Source organism: the organism of the source record quoted next, unplaced genomic scaffold (assembly GCF_019419815.1).
Source record: "Pyrus x bretschneideri cultivar Hongxiangsu unplaced genomic scaffold, Pyrus_bretschneideri_v1 Contig10, whole genome shotgun sequence".
NCBI classification, from domain to species: Eukaryota; Viridiplantae; Streptophyta; class Magnoliopsida; order Rosales; family Rosaceae; genus Pyrus; species Pyrus x bretschneideri.
Genome location: NW_025999391.1, coordinates 850,993 through 856,865, shown reverse-complemented (window position 1 = coordinate 856,865; position 5,873 = coordinate 850,993). Strand labels below are relative to the sequence as shown.

The following is a 5,873-nucleotide window of genomic DNA, read 5'->3' as shown; positions in this document are numbered from 1 at the left end:
GGGCTCATCATCAATATAGAGCCTCGTATGGTTGAGTAATTCTCATTCAGTCCCATTAAGAACTACATGACTTTCTCTTTCTCTTCCCTATCTGCATGTGCCTTGGATCCCTCGCATTCACAAGCAATGGGCTCATGATAAGATGCTAATTCATCCCAAAGAGCTTTTAATTTTGTGTAATAATCTGAAACAGATGGCTGTCCTTGTCGGTGTTCGGTAATTTCTTATCGAATTTGATAGATCCTGGAATCGTTGCCTCAAGGTCGCTCCATGCTGCTGTCGCAGTTTTGCAGTAGAGTATACTGTGAGCAATGTTGCCCTCCACGGATTGCCGAATCCAGGACAAGACCATATCATTGCATCTCTGCCAAATTGGATATTTAGCATCAGTGGTTGCAGGGTTCTTGATTGATCCATTAATGAACCCTAGTTTGTTTTTGGCCCTGAGAGCAATTCGCATAGAGCGGCTTCATTGTCCATAGTTGTATCCATCAAGAAGTTGGGAGACCGAAACAAGACTTGGTGAGTCTGAATGATGCAGAATGAGAGGATCAAATACATGAGGTATCATCTCAGTTGATTCTTTGTCGCCCATGGTGGCTGTGTTTGATGAAGAGGAATTGGTTGTGTTTGTGGCCGAAGCAAAATGAGCCTTCTAAAGTCACCAAGATCGGTGCTCTGATGCCATATTAAATTGTTTGTATGAATATATTTTGTATATCATAGCATCTGTACATAGGTAGAGATTTATACAAGGATGCGATGCTATTCTAGGTAAAAGAAAGCTAATTACAATCAATCACTATAATTACTCCAATCCTCTTATTGTGTCCTACAATCACTCCAAACCATATATGTTAGTTGACTATTTTATTTCCTTTAACCTAGAATAACATCGAGCTTCTAAATTGACCGAATCTAGAAACACTCAACAACACCAGCTTGTGAAAATCAATAATGTTGACGATGCTCTCAATGTGGTCGACGAAATGCTTCAAAGGCGTCCTCTGCCTTCCGTTGTCCCTTTCAACCAAATCTTGACTCAACTTGCCAAGTTGAAACATTATTCTGGCAGTCATCTCCATGAATAACCAAATGGTTGTGTCCGGAATTTGTCCAGATGTTTATACTTTAGTCATTATCATTAATTGCTTTTGCCATCTCAACCAAGTGGAGTTTAGTTTGTCAGTCTTGGGTAACTTCTTCAAATTAGGTTTTGAGCCAGATGTCACGACCTACACCACTCTAATCAACGGCTTTCTTCTTAAGAATAGAGAGGCCGAGGCTGCAGCACTTTTCAATAAAATGTTGGAGAGTGGTAATTGCAAGCTGAATGTGGTTTCTTTCGGCACATTAGTTAAGGGTCTTTGCATGAAATGTAACAATAGTGCAACAATCCAATTGCTTAAGAAGATGGAAGAAAATGCTTGCTTGCCTAACGTAATTGTCTACAACACAATCATCGACAGTCTTTGCAAAGATGCTCTAGTTGTTGATGCACTGAATCTCTTTTTAGAAATGATGAGTAAGGGCATTGCTCCCGACATCATTACTATACCTCTTTGATTCACGGAGTTTGCAAAGTAGGGAATTGGAAAGAAGCTACAAGATTGTTGAATGAAATGGTGGGGAAACATATCATTCCAAATGTGCACACCTTCAATGTCTTGGTTGATACATTCTGCAAAGAGAGGATGATCCAGGAAGCAAGGAGCGTTGTCGAAATGATGACACAAGGAGAAATGGACGAGGCGAAAAAGGTTTTTGAAATAATGCTTAGCAAAGGCTGCATGGTTAATGCTCGTACTTATAGCATATTGATAAACGGCTACTGTAAGTGTAAACGGATGGATGATGCCCAGATGCTTTTTCTGGAAATGTCTCGTAAGGGAGTTGTTCCAAATACTATTACTTATAACACTCTTATGGATGGGTTTTTGATGCGAGATTTATACGCACACAAATTAAACCCTCTTTTTGTCAATTGTAGTATAAGTATAAGTAGGGATCGTTCTGGACCGGGGATTAGGAGGGATTGTTAATCACTTGGATTTTGACTCAAAAACGTAAAAACAATATAAAACACTAAACTAGACTCAAAGAATGTGAAACTAAACGTTAAAACATTAAGACAAACCAAAAGACTCAAAATTCTTTAAAAACACAAACTAAATTGATTTCTAACTAATTTGACAATAAAGTAAAGGGGGGATTGTGTTTGGACGAGATTAAATTAGATGGACAAATTGTAATTAAAGGCAAAACGTAAATATGAATGAGATAAAAAATATGGATGAATGCTAGCTAGAAGGTTCTTCTCCACACATGTCACACTTGCATACACTTTGATTTTCAGTTGGTCTTTCGATAAATTATGGAACTCGACACTCCAAGTTAATTAGGTCCGCTTAAATTAACCTTCAAATTTCCCTAGAATCATTGAATTGGATGAATATGCATCGCAAACAAATTATTCCTAACAAGTTCTCTATATGAACAGCATGATAAAGATACAAGTTAGAATCATTACGTTCTTTGGAAATTATAAGCATCGACAAGGCATTTGTAACTATGAAAAGCATGATACTCTTGCCAGGAATTCAATTAACGCGATTGTTTATAAGCAACCTCCACTACTTGTGAATATAAGTTCATAACTATTAGGTGAAATTCACTTATATTCTAGCATCATATTCATGCATGAAAATTAAGCGTGCACTCTCAATCAACATACATAAATAAGTTATCGATCAAGCAGTTAAACAAATTGAATCCACAACTTACGAAATTCCAACCAAATATAATCAATTCATATTGCAAGCATAAACATGGTTTTGAATCACCCCCTAGCTAACTAGGGGGATTTAGCCTCTCATGTTCACAAAAAGAGAATTACAATTGAATTTAAACATAAAGCACAAAGGAACGATTACACCTAGAACGCCCAACGAATCCACGTGAATTGGTGCGCGTCGAAGCTCCTCTTTCCTCTTCTCCTTCTGCGGCAGATTGGTTTTCTTGTGTTTTTGGTTGATTTTCTGGTTTAGGGATGGATCTATGGTGATAAGGTGGTGCAGCAAGGTAGTGGAGTGATGGAGGATGGTGTGGAATGGTGTGAAAGGTTGGAGGAATGGCTGCGGCAATGGGAGAAATTGGGAGATAATACTACGGACCCAGAGAATATGGTGTGAAGGTCTAATATATTCTTTTAGGGTTAGTGGAATTAGGGTTTAATAATGGGAGTAAATGGAATGTTATTAGGGTGCGGATTGTATATGGATAATGGGAAGTTAGTGGCTGAATAAATAAATGGCAATGCACGGTTTAGCATAAATAATGGGAAGTGAATGATGGATGGAATTGTTTAGGCTTATGGAGTTAGAATAATGGGATATGGTGGCTTAATCATTTATTAGTTTATTAGCCCTAATGGCAATGCACGGTTTGTGAATAAATAATGGGAAGTGAATGGATTAATGAATAATAATATATGGTGAATGGCTAAATAAGAAATGGAATGGTGGCTTAATGGGAATGCACGGATTAGAGGATGTAAATGGGATAGTGGCTAATTAATAAACATGGAATAAATGGGAAATGGGGGGGTGCCACGGCTTGAATAAAAAAATGGTTAATTAGGTTGTGAATGGATTAGAATTATGGGATATTAGGGTGATGGAATAGATGTACCAATTATGGACGGAAAAATGAGAAAAAGTGGCTGCAGCAATAGGTTAAACAAATGTGAATAATCAAGAGTTTTCTTATGGTGAATGAGTGGAGTCCCCTCTGAAAGATTATTGAATCTAGGTGATAATGGCTACGGCACAAAAGAAAGAAAATGGGAGAGAATGGAGGAATTAGGGTGATTAATTAAATGGGAGCCATGGCTTAATGGTTGAATAATGGGAATGTATGATGCTATGGTGGCTGATTAGAATATGGAGGAATTAGGTTTAATGGAACAATCACATTCCAGCTCAGTTTTGCTCCAAAAGCTCCAAATTGCATCATTTCATGTAATATGTCCTTTAAACCTGAAAATACACAAAAGTGGCCTTAAACACTAAAATAGATAAGTAAACACAACATAAATGCACGAGAACAAGCTAATTAAGTCGCATGAACAAGCTCCTATCAGTTTTGCAAGACGGGAAGAATACGAGATGCACAGAACTTGTTCTCTCAAATGCAAGCTTGTGGCCAACTTCCAAATATTCGAACTTATAATATTTTGTTGGATGGCCTTTGTAAAAACCAGCAACTTTCTATGGCAGTTGAACTTTTTGAAGAGATGGAGGGAAAGAAGTTGGATTTTCATATTGTAACTTACAATATTCTTATTGAAGGATTTTGCAAAGCTGAAAAAGTAGAATATGCATGGGATCTCTTTCATAGTTTATCATCAAAAGGAATTCAACCTAATGCCTGGACATATGCCATAATGATTAGTGGATTTTGTAACCGGGGACTAGCAAGTGAAGCAGAAAGCTTGCTTAGAGAAATGGAAGAGAAAGGTTGTTGTCCAGATGGTTGCATGTACAACACAATTATTCGAGGGTTTATCAATAACAATGAGAAGTCAACGGCGGTGAGGCTTATTCAAGAAATGGTGGAGAGAGGTTTTTCTGCAGTTGCATCAACTACGAAGTTAGTCGTTATTTTATTGTGTAAAGATAAAGTAGATCCTGCTTTGTTGGCATTTATAGAAAGACCGGGTTGAAATTGTTTTGCATCTTTTCAGTTTTGACAAGTTTCGGTGCTTCCTTGTCTTGAATGCTATATTGGAGGGAGTTGTTCTGCTGCTGAGTGCAGTTCAGGTAGCCATTCATTCGTGCATTGGCTAGTGATATATGATATGTGTTATTAGTTGAAACTATATGTGTTATTAATTGAATCTGTCAAGTGATCGAGCAACTCTTATGATACTTTTCTTTTAAGATTATGAAATCTGTTGAAAAGCGTAGACATATTTGTGGCTTGGTTTAACTTCTCTTTTATTTTTTGGTAATAATTATCTTGAGGAGATTATGTATAATTAATTTTAAAGGATATGGGTCTGATGAAAGAAGCAATGGAGGAAATGATAGCTACAGCCTACAGGAGGAGGACTTAATCCATTTCTTAAACTTCGCCCCAACACCAGATCAAATGATGCAATTTACAATTCACATATGATCAAATGATGCATCCGAATTCCATCATGAAAGGTACAATCTGTATCCGATCAAACAATGTCAGATGTGATTAAACAAAGAATATACGAATTCCATCTTTTCTTAATCATTTTTCTATCTGCACTAAAATATCGCAAGTTCACATTGAAATAAATGCCTTGAGTTGTTGATATGGAGTTTAACGAGTCCTGTTGGTAATGTATGTGCAATAAGAAGGCAATTGCAAGTAAATGTTTGGCTCTGTCAGTCTTCCATTTCTGAATCTAGAACAGGGAGGATGCTCAGGGCTGAAGAATTAAGATGCATGCCCCGAACAATCCCCTCGTATTAAGAGGTGCACGCGTTGAGTAAATTTCAATAGTGCTGGCACGATAAACAGACTGGATGACTAGTAATTAGTAAAAGACCAGCAATTTGGAAGAGATCAATTTGGATTAAAAGTGGAGTTAATCATTACGGTTATGCCTTGTCCCAACTGACGGTGTTTAATTAAGCGAGCATGTGCACGTAAGTACCAACCTGAAGAGAAAGTTGCAATTTCATATCCCAATACGAGGCAATAACTGGCGGACTTTGCCATCCAACTGCGAGTACTACAAGCTCCTGGTTGAAAAGCAGAAGGGACACCTGATACAACGGCTGTGTACTTCTCAGGAAGCCTTTCCTTCCGAAAACGAGCACCAGCATAAGAAGATG

The 5,873-nt window shown here is 37.7% G+C and overlaps 1 pseudogene; it reads left to right on the top strand.

Annotated features, from left to right (window-relative positions):
- The first annotated feature begins 311 nt into the window (after window positions 1-311).
- LOC125470245 lies at window positions 312-4,723 on the top strand (annotated as a pseudogene).
- Window positions 4,724-5,873: the final 1,150 nt, after the last annotated feature.